Raw genomic sequence first — 19348 nt, 5'->3', positions numbered from 1 at the left:
AAAAATCAAGCGAGTTCTTCATGCATTTTGCAAAGAGACTTCATGAGAGTCTATTTGCCCTTTTTTTGTGAGAATGCTTTATGTGACAAAGAATAACTTCTGCAGAAATACCAGAAGGTAGAACTCTTCGCTGCTACCAAGCACCTGCATAAAAAAACCCAACAGCTTACTAACAGCATCATATTTGCCATACTTTTCCATCTATAAGATTTTCCATGTACAAGTTGCCCCCTTTATTGGGGGACTGGAATTTTAGGAAATGGGGGAAGATGGCAAAAAGTTGTTGAGCTTATTTTGGGGGTGGATTGCCCAGAGTTGTTTAGGGGAAAACCTGAAAATCGCTCACCCACACGCATTGCTAAACCCTCCTCCCGCCTGTCCCCTCACCAGCAGACGCTGCAAATCGCCCGCCCAATTGCCACAGCGTTGTCCAATCAACGACACCCATTGACGCAGCAACCAATAACACACACAATAGCCGCTGACAGCCACGGCAGCAACCAATCAAACGTCCACCCAATGCACTACCCATGTATAAGACAACCCTCACTTTTTAACATGATTTTTAAGGGGGGGAAAACCTAGTCATACACGGAAAAGTATGGTATATATAATGACTGTATAGAACAGGCTTCCCTCCAGATGTTTTGAAATATAACTCATACCAGCCCCACCCAGCCTTTCCAATAAATTGGGAGCATGGGAGTTATAGTCCAAATATCTGCAGAGACCAGGGTGGGGAAGCCTAGCATGGAATTCCGGTTAGCACACTCAGCAGAAATCTAGCTACCACGGACATTAAAATAGAAGCATAAAGGATCAAATAGCACACAAAGTATTTTGAAATCAACTGATAAAACCAACAGCAAAGCATCCACACACCTTGAATACTCAGCAAAGGGTTTGACCCTCAGAGATCATTATCCCCTTTTGTAGATGCAGAGGGTTTAATAACAGTTTATTGAAAACGTAAATTGGTTCGGTTTGTTGATTCTACTGACTGGTTTTTATCTGCTCTCTTTTTAACTGAAGCTTTCCTATATGTTTTTGTATGGTGGTTTCTATTATGTTACTTTAGCTCAGGGGTCGGCAAACTAAGGCCTGTGGGCTGGATCAGGCCCAATTGCCTTCAGGATCCGGCCTGCAGACTGTCTGTGGATCGGCGTGGGGATTCTGTTTCTTCGGGCTATGCCGTTTTTTTTCCTGCGCCGTGGGAAGACATGGGAAGTTCAATTAATTAGAAATAAGAAATTATATTAAGTGGGAATGATATAGGGATACTCTAGACACCCAACCCCCAGCCTACTGAGTTTACAACCCATCGTGAATTCTTCTTTGTTAGCCCATTAACAGCCATATTCAACTTCTGAAGGGCCAAATATTCAGCTAATCAAAAGGATGAACTGGAAATGTGCTTTATTTTTCCAATAATTATTGAGCCTTTATTCTTAAGAACAAGCACCTGCTGGCCAGGCTGCGGCTAATAAATCAAATGAGCACAGAAATGGCCACACAGCAGCAGTCAATCAGTTTTTCTTATATTTTGTAAATTGCCTTGGTATATATGTGGAAAGAGCTTAATAAACAATGGAAAATGGAGGGGGGAAACCTAGAGCAAGATGATCTACAAAACCTGTAACAAAATTAGCTGCAAAGCTTGACTTAAAACTTCTACAAAGGAGGTTTAAAGAAAACTGTGTTGAAACCATCCTCCTAAATGAATAAAACTCAGGAAGGTCCCTTAAATTTCAGTGACCTCTCAAGGCCTCAGCAGCTATGTCTGGAGCTGTAAATTCGAAGCTATTGTCCTAATTTGACATCTTCTGTTTATGGAGCAATGAATCTCAGCGAGGTCTATCTTTGCTCACTACATCAATAACAGTCAATAGTGCATGTGAATTGTGGAGTATTTACACAGTGCTTGTGTCCTTTTCTTCAACAGAAATGTGTGCTTTTTTACAAGACAAAAACATGAAAGGCATCAGTCACATTGTTGTATACGGGCAGCCAAACTCTAGAGCAGGCATGTCAAACCTGCGGCCCTCCAGATGTTTTGGACTACAATTCCCATCTTCCCCAACCACTGGTCCTGCTAGCTAGGGATCATGGGAGTTGTAGGCCAAAACATCTGGAGGGCCGCAGGTTTGACATGCCTGCTCTAGAGGTTGCATCTCTATCAGCGGCAATGATGCACAAAATGATGGCTGCAAACTAGGCATTGATCTCCATCAGCCCAGGCAACAAAATCTCTCCCTAATACAACTCCATGTACACAAGTGAACTGCCTCCTCACACCGTCTATGGATGTAGCTTGAAACCATCCCAGCTTGCAAAATCTAAAGCCTTTATCTGATCGTATAGCTAGGAAAACAATATAATAGTTGTAACGGGAAACATTTATGATTTCATTTTATGTGATCTCTGTCAGCTACTGCCAGGGTTGGCGAGTCCCTTGCTCATAAAACAATTACCCAGTTGACCTCTACCCACAATCAATCATCTACCGAACCCAAAAGTGCCCACACTGTTTTATCCCCAATAGTTGTACTCAGCCCCAAATAAAAGTCGCAAAATCCAATGTTTTTCATTTAAACACCCTAAATTACTTCAGAGAACTAAGACGGGAAGGAGGAAATAAGAGGGTTTGGGGGTCTTTCCAACATGCGGACTCCTTAGCTTTGCCAAGACACCATTCTTCAATTCTCAGCTGCAAGCAAAATTACAGTGGGGGTTCTGGAGCAGGAATTTAAGGCAGATAATTTGATTCAGTTTGCATTTAAAGGCAAATTTACATCATTCACACTTCCTGAGACAATATGTCAACCAAACTGCAGTTGTCTTTTGAAATTTGCACTTCTCTCAATTTTGTGATGTTGCTCTACAAAACTGCAAATACTTGGTAATGTCTGCATAAAAACATATATTTTAGCATACAAACATGCATTATGTTAGGGAAAATTGGTTGCAAAATCGTGTATATCACATACTATATGTGTTTATTGTGAGACATTCATTCTAAAGAGCTGGCAAATGTTCATGAGGACTTCATAAGAAAAGGAATTTTCCAACGGATAAGACTGCATTTAATATATTGTGCTTAATCTGAAGACCAGCAATGTCAGTCTATGTAAGTTGAAGGGGGGGGGAATGGAAATGTAAGGAAAGGAGGAAAGGTCTCCACCCATTGCAAGTATCTGTTATAATGAAATGTAATCGATGGAGGCTTTTTATTTTGTTTGTTCAATTCATTAGCGTTTCAGAAGCTAGAGAGGACTATATTTTGCAAAAGATCTGTAGGACTCTGAACAAGAGAAGCAGATTCTTTCTCCCCTTCTCCCAAGCCTTCTCTGACTTTGATGGAGTCACACAACTCATGTGTGTTGCTTTCCAAGGGGAAATCCAGTACACAACCTTTATCTGTCTTCTAAGTCCAATGGCTCCACCCAAGTTAAATACAACTTGGGAGAAGCAGAGAAGAAGTTGCAGGAGTTTCCCAGAGCTTTGCAAAATATCAGTGTTAATGACTACAACAACAACAAATTTTCAGTACTTGTATTTCAACATTACAAGGAAGCTATGGTGCTACAGTGATTGTCCTTTTCTTTGGTTTGAAAAATGAAAGAAATGAGTTGTTAGATTGTACAGAAGAATCATTGGGGGGGGGGGCAATTGAAAATAAAGGCTTGATGAGAAATCAACTAGATGCCAGCTCAGGGAAAATGTGTTTTCAGCCTTATCTTTTTTTTTTCCAATGAAGAGCAGGGGTTGGGGAACTAAAGGCCTAATTATGGATATTATATTAATGGCCATAAATTCAGTTCAGTTCAGCATTTTAAGCAGACTTTTCCGTCACAGGAAAAACAACAACCACAACCTTCAATATACATATATAGAAGTTTCTTTTCACAAGTTACAAGCTCATTGCAAGTTTATGATAGAAGAGTCTTGCTAGTCCAATTTGCAACATTTCCCACACAGATTTTAGTTAGGAATGTAACCCGAAAACAGAGATTGATGGTCAAACTTTCAGGAAAAGTGGGGACAAACCAATAGGTGGTGTAGAAAACTTTTACCTGTAGATGGATTACAATCTGTTTAGAGGTCTATGGACACACAATGGATCGGCATGGGCAAAGAAGAGAGCCATTTTTTAAAACAACAACACTGAGTTACAGACGGGACTGGTATCTTCACAGGAACTGGAACACTTTATCTAGCATAGTAATTCACTCCCATACAGTTATGTAAGCCTTCAAGAAATAACAGCCGCTGTGAGCTGTCGCCTAGCAACAGGAGAAGGTAGGCCTAGTGAAAAGAATGGCTAAGAAAGCCAAGAGTTTTTCTGTTCAGACAACTGAGGCACTGCCGGTTCAGAAGCTGCCATTTATTTCCATGCTGTGTGGACTTCAGAAAGGTTGACAGCACTCCGGCATGGGTCCCTTTTGCTCAACACTTGACTAAATGCCCAATTGTGAATAACTGACCCCCCCCCCGAGCCTTTAAAGTAGAAAGATTGTTGTTCTGTTTAGATGATATTGATGCTCCTCTGGACAATGTAATGAGGGTGAGAGATTCTCTTTGCTTGCCAATTCTTTTTATTGATTTGAAGGGTGACGGATTCTCACTACTTTGCAAGCAATCTCATGCAGACACTCAAACAGGTACACAAACCTTCTTCAGAGCACTCTCAACGCATGGAGCAATCCCTGTGGCTATATAAGCTCATATAGGCATATTCATGTTACAGACATGCAAAGGAACGAAACATGTGAGTCTTCTGCCATCATGCCAACCCAACTGTCATATGCACATTAGGTAAAGGTATAGGTAAAGGGATGCAGGTGGCGCTGTGGTCTAAACCACTGAGCCTCTTGGGCTTGCTGATCAGAAGGTTGGCGGTTCAAATCCCCGTGGCAGGGTGAGCTCCCGTTGCTCTGTCCCAGCTCCTGCCAACCTAGCAGTTCGAAAGCACACTAGTGCAAGTTGATAAATAGGTACGGCTACGGTGGGAAGGTAAATGGCATTTCCATGCACTCTGGTTGCCATTATGGTGTCCCGTTGCGACAGAAGCAGTTTAGTCATGCTGGCCATATGACCCGGAAAACTGTCTGTGGACAAACGCCGGCTCCTTTGGCCTGAAAAACAAGATGAGCGCCGCAACCCCAAAGTCACCTTTGACTGGACTTAACCGTTCAGGGGTCCTTTACCGTTACCTTTACCTATGCACATTAACTGAATGAATGGAAGAGCCCCAAACAACTGATGCATATTCTAGGTTCATCTGATCTGCAGTAGAGCTACCGGAGCAAAAACAGTAGCTCTAGTGGAGCCCTAGAATGAGAGTGTTGTCATCGCAAGCTGACCAAACAAAAATAGTTGTCACCAAGCCACACAGAGACCCACACACACTCTGGCCCCCTGTTATATCTCTGAAGTACAGCATGAGATCAGGGGTAAATCTCCTGCTCTGGATAAAGCTTGGAGCCAGGGAGAAGGATTCAATTCAGAGCTGAAGGCAGGAGAAGGAGCATTGGCTTGCACAACCTTGCGATGAAATCCTTTTCTTTCGTCTTTTTCACTTCAACCTCTATATTACTTAAAGAGATACTAGGGAATCCTGAGGTAAAACTAACCTCCCTTTCGCCTTGCTGCAAACCCTTCTACCCCGTGGGCTGGATAGTAATGAGGTTTTTCTTCCAGCACACGCGGCCAGGTATCATCTGCACCTTTTGGACTATTTACGAGACTTTCCCTTTTGTCCACAGTAAAGGGGTTCACTCTCCCTGAACTCCCCCCACTGCAAAAGATCACCTCTCCACTGAGGCAACACTGTGACACTTTAGGTTTGTGCTCCTATTCAGCCCCCTCAGTGAGACTCAAAGACACAAATGATCCATTCTTCTCTTGTAGGAAGTTTTGTCCTTTGTGGTGTCTCCGCCTAAACAAGTGCTGATACCTTGCTGGAAAATAATAGTACAGACGACTCTTTACTTGGCACTTAAATGATGGATATTTATTTGCTTCTTGTCATAACAAATACTTTATGGTTTCATGTGTACAAGCTTGGTTTTCGTTATTTCACCTTTGTCAAACGTTCAATGTATATATCTTTTCCAACCTTTACCTAAACCTATCCTAGCTATAAGACCTTCTTCTTTTTCTATTAGCCACACACGCTCCTGTTCCCCAAAATCCTCTACTAACTGACAAATGGCTGCTCCTCCCTTTTAAACAGGAGCGTTCCTCCCCTAATAGAATGTTCAGTCAGCCAGCCTAGAGTGTGGGTTAACCCTTGACAGGTCAGGTAAAACAAAAAAACAACAACAACACAAACCTCAGGTTCTGATCAGTGCGCAGAGCACCTGTCAAGCATAGAGGCAAGCCCATATGCTTCTATTCTCCTCCTCCAGTTCAAAGCTGGAGAGGAAAGTGCTACAGCCTGCTCTGCCTGAAATATGTTTTGATGAGTTTACATCCCATGATACGAATTGTGGAAGATTCTGCAATTGTGCCCATCAGGCACAAAGCCAAAATGAATTTCAGGCTTTGGGTGAGCTTTGAAGTCTGAGGAGGGGGCAGTGTTCATCCCACCTCCTCTATAGCTTTCTGGTTCAGAAGACATCTCAGGCTCACTTCACTCACCGGTGTCTAGTCTCCCACTCAGCATGGTGAGGTGAAAAAGACTGTTGAACCCTAATTTCTGCAAGAATGACCCCTTTACCACAAAAGTGCTGTGTTTTAACATTGCAGTTTTGTACTTGTGAATAGGGAAACAGCTTCTTTGTGACCAGCAATAGAAACCAAAATCTGGCCCTTCCTACTGCCAGGTTTCAGGCAGAAGCTTTACACTTATGAATCGTATTTGTGATTCATTCCAAAATTAAAAGTTAACAAGAATAAAAAGTTAGCGTTATTGATATTAAAAAGTTATGAAAAAATTGAGTCATCCATTAAATTTAATACATAATATTCTCCTGTCAGGAGAATATTATGTATTAAATTATGTATCCAAAATGATTTGGGATGGGCTACATAAATAGTGTTCGCTTTTATACTAAGTAGAAAGCTGACCAAAATCTGAACTCTGGAGATACATCCTTCTACCATCAAGGCTACATGGAAACATCTGAGATACCATTTATCCATAATAGTAAAAAGAATTCAAGAGGCTTTTTTTAAACTTTCCATCTCATTTCTATTGGTGCTGATTCAATGTCTCTAGAACAGTCAAAAATATGAATCTGATCAAAGGCAAATTGCATCTGCATGATCATCATTCAATGACAGTATAAAATGACGGCATGCAATTGGGGAACTGCCAATAAAGATCCAAAAGCATGGATCAAAACTTTCCTGTCATCCGTACTGTTCCAAATGCAATATTTTTTTCTAAAGAAGAAAGTTCACACATCCAGTTATATGTAATTAAAAGAATGATATATCATGTGTACCAGTCCTTAGATGGATCAGTTTCATTTGCAGTTTTTTTCTGACAAGGTCACAGCAGTCAATTTAAAAGTTCACACCGTGTGATGACTTCTAGCATTGCAGCACAAATGGTTAAACATTAAACTCTTACCGTGATGGGTCCAAATTTTCACCAAGGGTCAGAACAGCGGCTTGCTTTCATGGGAAACAAATCACTTGTTTGTCAACATGTTTGTCCTCATGGTGCTGTATTATAATGTCTTCTATGTTGGGTGTGCTGAAAGAATGAAATAAGAAATATCAGATAAAAGCTAGTGTGCCACCAAAGAAAACAAAGGGTACCCCCCCTCCTTTCCTCTTGAGGATGAAGATGCTAGGCATTATTAATTGCCTTCAGAATGCTTGCACACACTGAAAGGCACAGCACAAAAGGGGCTGGATTGCCCCACCCACTGAAGCTTTTTTGTCTAATATTTCAGGGAACATTCTCCTGTTCCATCTATAGATGATCCAATCAGATTAGTTTTGTTTGGAAGCCGACATGCAGAACACAAAGAACTGTGCCCTCGGTCTCTTCCTTTTTGGAAAACATGGGCAAAGAAAACAGTAACCAAAGCCCATGGAAATATAAGCAATATGTTTTGGGTGGCAACCATCTCTCCTGCTTATATATACCCTTAGCATTAAAAGCAGATGGTTGAACATCTTATGCTTAAAATAAAGCTAGCTGGAACTTTTCAATGAAACATTATTATCCCTCTGAAAAATAGTAAGAGTGGTAAGAGTTGCATTTGGTAGGGAATTATCATAAAAACCCAAGTACATTCAGAAGTACCATTGTGATGATGTGGAAATTAAAAATACCACCCTGGTCTAATGCAAGTAATTGGTCTGAATTGCAGAGGATTATGTTTCAATTATGAGAGGGTACTGTGACAACAGCTTTGAGCAGAAAGATAAGGAGCAGGACTTTACTACAAATGACGTTCTCTTGAGTTAGGGTTGAGATCAAAGTTAGTGACTAATAAATGCAAATAATAACTCAATATTCAGCTTGGATCAAAATATACTCTTCCTCCTCCCTCACTTGATAGGTAAAAAGGTAAAGGACCCCTGGATGGTTAAGTCCAGTCAAAGGCAACTATGGGTTGTGGCGCTCATCTCACTTTCAGGCCAAGGGAGCCGGTGTTTGTCCACAGACAGCTTTCCGGGTCATGTGGCCAACATGACTAAACTGCTTCTGGTGCAATGGGACACCATGATGGAAACCAGGCCACACAGAAATGTCATTTACCTTCCCGCCACAGCAGTACCTGCTTATCTACTTGCACTGGTGTGCTTTCGGACTGCTAGGTTGGCAGGAGCTGGGACAGAGCAACGGGAGCTCACCCTGTCACAGGGATTCGAACTGCCAGCCTTCCGATCGGCAAGCCCAAGAGGCTCAGGGGTTTAGACCACAGTACCACCCACTTCCCTACTTGATAGGATACATAAACAGCATGCCATGATGCCACACCTGGTGGACTACAGGAAAGACAGCAGCCCTGAAATTACTTCTCCTATGATCGCCAGGTTTTGCAGCCCATCAGGGTGCAGTGCCACACCCAATGAATCAGGGACACTGAGAAGGAAGAAGGAAAGGGCAAATTCCTTTCTTCTCCCTGCACACCTGCTTGCCAGCATTTGTCAGGTATGTGACTGCAAAAGACTAATTGTTGGAGTTGACAGGGAAGGGTTTACAAGAAGGAGCATTTTCCCTACAATTGGCTCACAAAAGATATCCAAGTTCTTCCAGTTTGTGGGGGTGAAGGGTGGGAGAGAAACCTGATGAATTACTACGACAATCTTTGAAAGTTTGCCCATTTCTAGACTTTTACACATAACACTTTTATCCACTTTAAACTTTCTGACAGGTTTTTATTGGAAAGAGAATTCTACATTTCTTTTTCAAATGGGTAACAGCAACACAGAGAATACCAATATAGAAAATGTATCTGAGTCCAGAACACTAATTCCTTTTACTTGTTTTACTGATGACATTGAAGAGTTCTATCCCTCGGGGAGCGGGAATTTTGCACTAAGGTAAACTAAATTATGCAGTGAGGAAGACTTGAATACGCAGCCTACATAAATTATGCAAATGTGCATGGCTTCTCTTATTTCATATGATTTGTTCTACAATTCTTACTATATTGCATAATACAGTGTTTCTTCTAGCCAGGATAAGAGTTATACAGGGCACTTAAGGATGCCAAGGTAACAAGCCAAGTTACATTTCCAAAGTGGAAATTGCTGTCTTGAAATTGCCCTGAACTGCTCGTTCAAATTTATTTTCTATTAGGAGAAATAATAATCAGCAGGTGAATTAAAATAATATGCATATGGGAAAAAACCCACACTGGAATGAACACACAAGTTGAGATATCCAACACCACTTTGTTCAAATACACATTCCCATCCGAAACTACTGCAACCACACCTTAAGATGTATGCATCTGGACTCACATGTGCATTGCCAGCACACATGCATGTTCATATACACGCACCCAAAATTTCATACATGTACCAAGCTTGTGTTAAAGGGCAACAGTTTCCAGAAGATAAACAGGGAGGGAAATGTCCATCCTTGGTTTTTAATGGGCTGGTGCTGTTATAGACAGCAGTTCCTCTAAAATATATCATAGCATAGCTTCTTGCACCCCCAAAACCATGAACCATTGTAACTTCACAGAAGGGGGCTTTCTTCTCCAGTCCTATCACCCACATTGCAGCCCCCAAACCCCTAAAAAGCTCTTTTGGGAAGTTGGAGGACCCTGCTGAAAATCATGTCTCAGTGGGACGTCTGCTTGAACTCATTTCCTTGTCCAATATGTGCATACAGATTCTATTTAGTTTATTTAAAGGCAAATGAAACTTATCAAGACAATTGTTATTCTCCCCTGAGGACTCATATTGAATCCAAGCAAAGCTGTTACTTGGCCTTTGAGCACCATGATTTCCATGACATTTCATAATTGCCAGCGGTAACAATAGGTTCAATAACTATTTCCCTTAGCACCCACAATGTATTACCTACACTATAATGGTTCCAAACATTCTTGTACCTGTTTTTTTTTAATTAATAAGAACTTCAAAGTAAATATTGTTCTTAAAATCCTATTTTAGAAGAGAGAGAAAATACTGTAAGCACTTGAGAATTCCTATTCATTTCTTTTGCATATTTTAATGGACTTATTCAGGAATATGAACAGCAATGGTATTTAAGCATTAAGAGTTGGAGTTTTCCCCCTTTTGTTTTATAGGAAGGGCCAAGTTCTGCATACCCTGAGTTATAGGGCATCTGAACTGGAATTTGACATTATAATCATGTGTCGAGTAACTTTGGTTCTGCACTGTTGATGGCTATCACTAGGTCTTGTGCTAACAAATTCCATACTATAACTATGCAATGTGTGAAGGCAATTCAAAACATTTTGAGAAGTATATCATAGCCTTATTGTGTTTTATCTGCTGGTTATTTTGAATGTCTTTGTTACTGTTTCTCATCCATTTGTACACTGCCTTGAAATCCTGGATAAAAGGCAATACAGTTCTCCCTTGGAAGTCGAATGGAATCTGTTCCGAAAGTCCGTACAACTTCCAAAACCTTTGGAAACCCAAGCACAGCTTCTGATTGGCTTCAGGAAGCTCCTGCAACCAATTGGAAGCCGTGGAAGTCCCGTCGGACATTTGGCTTCCAAAAATAGTTCACAAACCGGAACAGTCACTTCTGGGTTTGTGACATTCAGGAGCCAAAACGTTTGAGAACTAAGCTGTTCAAAAACCAAGGTATGACTGTATATAAATGTTACAAACAAAACAGTTCAAGAGGTTCAAGGTATCTACAGTGTATCTTGCAGCTGAATTCTTTTTTATTTTTAATGTGTTATGTGTTTATTGTGCCGAGCCTCGAGAAAGTCAGTTTCGTTAATCGCACACATTTGTCTCACTTATTTTCATTATGTCTTTGTAACGCTACACCATGTATTTAATGATGTATATCATGCAGATACCAAAAATGCATGGCTTTTTGAAAGATGGAGGTGAGGCTGCAATGTGTGATTTTTCTTTTACACCATTTCATCATTATGACTGCCCTGCTCCTGATAAAGGAACACAAGAGTGTTATACTTGCTGTTTAGTCAGCTGGGAGGATTTGTAGCTATTACATCATACAACAACATAATGCAATGTTGGACTTCAAACCATAGGTCTTGAGTTCAAATCCTCCCTCAATGGTGAAGTGCACCGGGTGCAAGTGTCAGGGCATGGGGAATGGGCACCCACATTCCAATCCACACCAGAAAAGTGTGGCTTCCCAACAAAGTTTCCTCAAATCCATGGCCTGAGTCTGAAACGTATTAAGCAGAAGGCACTGCTCTGTCGACCAAGTGAAAGCAGAACGCCAGTCTTCACAGTATATCAGCTGCAATAATTAAGCTCGGGAAAGGAGGGATAGCAAGTTTTCCAGTCCCCATCATGCGTCCAATGACATCATTGGGAACATGATGAGATGTTTGCTTGGAATGGGGCCAGACCTAAATGAGATGAATTCAGGCATGATTCAAATTGCCTCGATGATCTCATTTGAGTCCAGTCCTTTCCACATCGAACTGGGGAGATGCATATCACTAATCCAAACTGTTCATTTACGACACTAGAATTCAAATACAAGTCATATGTAAACTTGATTTCCTATACAGTACAATGTTGGATGTTGTAGACAGAACTGAAAAATGCAAGCAGACTGTTAGATATAGCCCCCCCCCCCCCGAGACAAGCAACAAGTAGAAAGCAGGACAAGCAGAGTTTTGGGGCAGGGGTAAGCAGGGGCAGAGAATACGACAGGCACAGATCAGCCTGGAGATCTTAAGTCAAAAGTTATATTGACAGAGAAATGTGGACTTCTGATTAGAAGCTTAACTAGGTGAACTAAACAGTCCGGGCAACCAATTAAGTTGCAACCTTTCCACAAGAAACAGGTGCTGTTGAAGCACTAACTGGAAGAAAAAAGGACCAGAAAAGTTTTGGAGCATTGTGTTTTGGAGCATTACTAAGTGAGACAATAATGTAGGGTCTAAACCATGAGGCTTCTACTTTCACTGAAAGAGAAAGGCTCTCCTGTATTAAGGACTGCTACATTCCTATTTGTTGTTTGATACTGCATTATCAAAACAAGCATTGTGTCACACCTTGGCTTCCTCTTAAAAGTTGTTATTTCACAGAACAAGGAAATATATGAAATATTGCAGTGAGGCTGCAATGATGAGAATCATTGGCTGATTTTCATCACCGCAGCCACCGACAACCAAGCCATTCAGCATTTAAGTGCACACCAACAGCATAAAACAAAGAAGCAGATGAATACATAAGTTCTTAAATAATACTGGAAACAGCCTGGAGATGGTTGGTGGATGGATGGCAGCTAAACAGATTGAGATTGAATCCTGACAACACAGAAGTACTGTTTTTGGGAGACAGGGAGAGGGAGGGTATGGGGGACTCCCTGGTCCTGAACAGGGTAATCATGCCCCTGAAAGACCAGGTGCACAGCCTGGGAGTCATTTTGGACTCACAGCTGTCCATAGAGGCACAGGTCAAATCTGTGTCCAGGGCAGCTGTCTACCAGCTCCATCTGCTACACAGGATGAGACCCTACCTGCCCACAGACTGTCTCGCCAGAGTGGTGCATGCTCTGGTTATCTTCCGCTTGGACTACTGCATTGTGCTCTATGTGGGACTACCTTTGAAGGTGATTCAGAAACTACAACTAATCCAGAATGCAGCAGGTGACTGGGAGTGGCTGCCAGGGCCATATAACACCTGTCCAAAAGGATCTTCACTAGCTTCCAGTACTTTTCCAAGCACAATTCAAAGTACTGGTGCTGACCTTTAAAGCTCCACACGGCCTCGGTTCAGTATACCTGAAGGAGTGTCACCACCCCCATCTCTCAGCCCGGACACTGAGGTCCTCCTCCGAGGGTCTTCTGCTGGTTCCCTCACTGTGAGAAGCAAAGTTACAGGGAAAGAAGCCCCTGTGGCCCTCCCTTCAGATGTCTAGGAGATAAAGAATTACACAACTCTTAGAAGACATCTGAAGGTATCCCTGTATTGGGAGGTTTTTGATGCTTGATGTTTTTATTGTGTTTTTAGATATGCTGTAGGGACCCAGGTGGCGCTGTGGTTAAACCACTGAGCCTAGGGCTTGCTGATCAGAAGGTTGGCGGTTCGAATCCCTGTGACGGGGTGAGCTCCCGTTGCTTGGTCCCAGCTCCTGCCAACCTAGCAGTTCGAAAGCACGTCAAAATGCAAGTAGATAAATAGGGACCGCTACAGTGGGAAGGTAAACGGCGTTTCCATGTGCTGCTCTGGATCACCAGAAGTGACTTTGTCATGCTGGCCACATGACCTGGAAGCTATACGCCGGCTCCCTCGGCCAATAATGCGAGATGAGCGCGCAACCCCAGAGTCGGTCACAACTGGACCTAATGGTCAGGGGTCCCTTTACCTTTAGATATGCTGTAAGCTGCCCAGAATAGTTGGGAAAATCATAGTTTGGGGGCAAAGGTAACAGTGGCTGACAGGGCTCTCAAATTTCAGCAGTGCCCTGTGTGATGTTAAAATCTGAAGCCCCTGCCTCTTGTGTTACACTCTACAGCAGGCACCCCCAATCTGCGGCCCTCCAGATGTTTTGGCCTACAACTCCCATGATCCCTAGCTAACAGGACCAGTGGTCAGGGATGATGGGAACTGTAGTCCAAAACATCTGGAGGGCCGAAGTTTGGGGATGCCTGCTCTACAGCAATGTGGTACCCTCTGCAGTGCAGCACCCAGTGCAGCTGCACCAGACACACGGCCCTAAAACTGCCTCCGAAAGGTAAGGTGGTGTGGGTGGCAACAGTTTATGGTTACCTGCCTTTTACTCTGACTTCTGTAAGCTCCTGTCACTGCATTCTGATATGTGTGCACTGGAGAAAAATGCTGGCTTGATCTCTCAATATATACCCTCAGTTGGTTAGAGAGTAGTGCTGATAATGCCAAGGTTGCAGGTTCAATCCCTGTATGGGACAGTTGCATATTGCAGGGGGCTGGACTAGATGAGCCTCTGGGTCCCTTCCAACTCTACAATTCTATGGTTCTAGGAACAGATGGGAGCTCGTGGCAGTCAAGGTAGAAATCAGGTGTGTACATTACACACACAAACCCTTTTAAGTTCAATCAATCAATCTCCTTTGTTGGCATAGAGAAAGTGCATCGTATATATGGATCAGAACACAACACAGTTAATGAAACATAGTAGGAGATACTTTAGGATAAAACTGTCCAGACATTGTGAGGTATGAAAATGGCTCTTAGGACCTATGGTGATGTAATTTCATGGCACCACTCAAAAATCTTGCCACATTCTCCACACATCATTCCTACAATTGTTCAGCAGATAAGACACCCTGAAAGAGTCAGTGCAAGAAATTCCCTCCTTCAATAAGGAGGCAAAATATACTTCTAATATGTTTTTATCGAAACAGCTTAGCTTGCTGCCCTATCTCAACTATGGTCATGTCCAGATGGTATTCACATTTCCCCTTTCCACCAAGTTTCTACACATGGAAAGTATAGGCAAAAGTTTGGGGTTCACGTGACTCTTCTTCTCCCCCCACAACTGCGCCCTCACTGAACATACAGCATAATGTTTCAACTAGGAGACACTGCTTTTTGAACACAGAATATTCCTCACAGTAAGCTCCTAACTGCTGTAGGGAAATGTTGAAGCTGGCAGTGAAGCCAAGACAAGGTCAGCTGTCAGGCAGAGGCCGGCTGATGATCTGTCAAGTATCAGTGTATAACTTGCATCCAATGCTCTACTAGAGGGGACGTGGGTGGCACTGTGGTGTAAACCACTGAGCCTTGGGCTTGCCGATCGGAAGGTCAGCAGTTCGAATCCCAGCAACGGGGTGAGCGCCCATTGTTCGGTCGCAACTCCTGCCAACCTAGCAGTTCGAAAGCACATCAAAGTGCAAGTAGATAAATAGGTAACCCCTCAGCGGGAAGCTAAATGGCGTCTCTGTGTGCTGCTCTGGTTTCGCCAGAAGCGGCTTAGTCCCGCTGGCCACATGACCCAGAAAAAATGTCTGCAGACAAATGTCGACTCCCTCGGCCAGTAAAGCGAGATGGGCGCTGCAACCCCAGAGTTGTTCGCGGCTGGACTTAACTGTCAGGGGTCCGTTACATTTAACTTTATGTTCTACTAGGCCTTGCTTGATACCTTTACAACTGATGTAGTGCCCAATGTAGCATGAGACACTACCGTAAGAATAGCGGTAGCAATGAATGCGCTACCATCAATACTGCCAATGGGTTGCTTTTTTAAAAAAAGAAGAAAATAAGGAAGTGGTTAAAGATGCAGCACAGGTACTCTAGTAGAACTATTAGTTCAAAATATGAATGTGTCCCTCAGATGAATGAGACCGATATACTGTGTAGCGGCTTTCACTCCAGAAAGGTCTTCTAATCATCCTTTGCATGTAATGTTCTGACACGCGGCACATGCCCTTCATTAAAGCCAATAACAACAGATTACAGATAATGGTTACAAAATGTAAGTGTATTTCAACCTTGGCTGAAGCAATCTGGCTGGTGATCGCAATTAAAAATGCACCTCCTGTCACTGAAAACCACGGTAAATCTCTTCTCAAATGGCCCAGCCGGGACGAAGATAAGAAGATAATTTTACTAGAGGTCTAGCATCCTCGTCCTTCAGACCAGCATATCACAACACACAAGCTGCAGCATAAAGAATAAAGCAAAGAGCATTGCTCACATTTACAGTTCTTTGAAGAATATGAACGCTCCTGGTACTGCAGCTTCATTATAGCAAAGCTACAAGGGGATCTTTTAGGTGTATCAAGGTCCCCAGGAATAACTTTGTTTATCACCTTGCACAGTGGATACAGTACAGATTTATGCTTTAGGCTTACATAGATTAAAAACATTGTGCTTTTTGACTGACTTGTTTTATTGTATATTTTAATTGAGGATGTTTTAACGCTATGATGGAATTGTTAGTGTGTATTTTAAGTATGTATTTGTTTCATTGAGACCATATAACACCGGTCCTGAAAGACCTACATTGGCCCCAGGTACGTTTCGCCAGAAAGTGGCTTAGTCATGCTGGCCACATGACCCGGAAGCTGTACGCCGGCTCCCTTGGCCAGTAAAGCGAGATAAGCGCCGCAACCCCAGAGTTGTCCGTGATTGGACCTAACAGTCAGGGGTCCCTTTACCTTTACCTTTATGAGCATAATTCAAAGTGTTGGCGCTGACCTTTAAAGCCCTAAATGGCCTCTGCCCAGTATACCAGTAGGAGCATCTCCACCTCCATCGTCCAGCCCAGACACTGAGGTCCTGCAAGAAGGGAGGGTACAGGGAACCAGGCAGAGGGCCTTCTTGGTGGTGGTGCCCGCCCTGTGGAATGCCCTCCCCTCAGATGTCCAGGAAATAAACAACTATCTGACTTTTAGAAAACATCTGAAGGCAGCCCTGTTTAGGGAAGTTTGAATGTTTGACGTTTTATCATGTTTTTAATATTCTGTTGGGAGCTGCCCAGAGTGGTTGGGGAAACGCAGCCAAATCAGCGGGTATAAATAATAAATTCTTATTCTTATTATAATATGGTTGCAAACCATGTAGAAAATGAATGAATGAATGAATAACAGAGGGCACTATCTCTAGTTTTCCATGCATGGAAAGAGAGATTAGAAGAGTTCTCCTACGTGCAAACTCTGGAGCACTGTGTCATGAAATCATTGTGCCCTATGAATAAAAACTGCATGTTAAGTATTGCAAAATCTGTTAGCACTGAATCCTTAGATAGCAAAACCACCTTGCCCCATTACTCTAATTCTACAGTCGGGGGTGGGGGGTGGGTTTGGAATCAGCACATACGTTTTCATTCTGATTAACTTTAATAAACTTGCTTCACTCTAGTAAGGAAGATTTCCCATTCCTAAAGAGAATAGTAAAGGTAGCATTAGCACCTGCCTATTCTAATTATTTCCACCAAGAAAAGAACCAGCAGGTATCAAAACAAATTATTTAAGTGTAAAGTCAGTTCTTTTATTCTTGCTTTAAATAACTACCTGCTTCCTGGGGCTTCTGAATGTGAATAATTGCCCAGCTTACACATAGTCGCTACAGGTGTTTAAAGAGTCCAATAAAGGCTATGACTTCACAAATGTAATAAATTCTCTGGCATCTTCTCTCGTTTACTTGGAGCACAATCTTTTGTAAGGAATAATCTACTTGCCTGAATAAAGCAATAAAGTAGTACAGTATATTACCCCTTCGGGGGGAAAGGAGAACATGTTGAAGAACACTACTTCTTTTTAATTTTTAGAAAGCTGAATTACTTTACTACTGGGTTACTAAATACAGTTGTACCTTGGTTTTTGAACAGCTTAGTTCTCAAGGCTTTGGCTCCCAAATGCTGAAAACCAGAAGTGACTGTTCCGGTTTGCGAACTATTTTTGGAAGCCAAACATCCAACGGGCTTCAGTGGGTTCCAATTGGCTGCAGGAGCTTCCTGCAGCCAATGAGAAGCCATGCTTTGGTTTCCGGACATAAACTGGTTTCTCTTTAGAAATGACAAAACTGTAAATGGAGATATTTGAATAAAAAACCAAACAATTATCTGCAATTGATTTTGTTTCTTTAATGAGGCTTTGGGAAGATTCCTTTCTCTCCCTCTTGTTATAGAAATTACTGATTTGGGACCTTTTATCCTTGCGCGCCCTACTTTGCTCTCTCTATAGTCAAAGCACCCACAAATTTCAGTGCCAGGGCCTTACACACTGCGTGACACCCAAAGGCCCCAGAGCACCCACAGTCACCAGGCCAAGTTGGCACTCCTGTCTATAGTTCACCCTCCTACCTTTTTCACTGCAAAGTGCCAATTTTGCTTAGCCTCCTTGTTACTTGCCTGTGCTATTGCCCACCTTTTTCTGCCTGCGCTAAAGATATTGACAACCAGTGTGCTCCTGAGCTGTGCTGAGCAATGTTGCGTCATTCATTGATTTCCCTTTGTGTGGTTTTTTAGCCAAGGGCTGCTCCCTTTTCTTTGCAACAGCTTTCTTTCTAACTGAAAAAAACATGACAGCAGATTTCATTATTACTGGAGTCAAACACCATACTATTCCAATTAAGAGCAACAATGTTATTACAGTAGAGGAGATTGCTTGATAGCACCGCTGAGCAGACACGCTTGGCAGACTGCAGCACAAGTTGGAGAAAATATTACTGTAAGGGTGGAATATTTGAGGCAGAAGACTAATGAACATAAATTGGAGGTTTAATAACAGTACAGTGGGTGCTTCCAGACAGGGGCTTAATTTGCAAGTGGATCACTGAGATATCACAAACAGGTGAATGGCAACTTGTTGATATATAAATACAGCCTGGCATTTTGATGCCAATGCTGTTGCGCAGAGGCTGCAAAAACCTGCTTATATGAAGTACACTGATCCCACGATAAACACCTATCTGGAAGCCTCCATTACTGTGAAAATGCACATAGCCCAGTAGCGGAGATCAGGCTTAACAAGCAAAAGTATGCAAGTTCGTCCCCTGGCATCTCCTTTAACAAGAATTTTGTGTAGCAGGGCAAAGAAAGTACTCAGCCACAGGCCCTAGAGATTCAAACAGGATATGAGATTATACTGCTCAGCGGTGTGACACAGTAAAAACCAGCTTCATATGTTCAAAATGGAGGATACAAATAAATGCAAAGATAATCCTTGGGATAGGTTTGACCTTTGACTCCAAATCTAAGGTCAAGGAGGAACATTTCTTAGATCCAAGTGGCTTAGGACTATTGTCTTGTCCAGGA

General features: G+C 42.4%; 1 protein-coding gene across 5 annotated transcripts in view; it reads right to left on the bottom strand.

Moving 5' to 3' along the window:
• Positions 1–19348, bottom strand: part of GULP1 (GULP PTB domain containing engulfment adaptor 1) — a 176839-nt gene that overhangs the window by 94153 nt on the left and 63338 nt on the right. For all 5 annotated transcript variants that reach the window (XM_035135828.2, XM_035135821.2, XM_035135805.2 and 2 more), the window contains exon 2: positions 7580–7705. The gene's annotated coding sequence lies outside the window, so the exon portion shown is untranslated. The remainder of the gene's footprint in view (positions 1–7579; positions 7706–19348) is intronic.

The sequence above is a fragment of the Zootoca vivipara genome, chromosome 1 (genome assembly GCF_963506605.1).
Source record: "Zootoca vivipara chromosome 1, rZooViv1.1, whole genome shotgun sequence".
Taxonomy (NCBI): domain Eukaryota; kingdom Metazoa; phylum Chordata; class Lepidosauria; order Squamata; family Lacertidae; genus Zootoca; species Zootoca vivipara.
The sequence above is the reverse complement of the archived record's forward strand: the minus strand, read 5'-3'. Positions and strand labels throughout refer to the sequence as shown.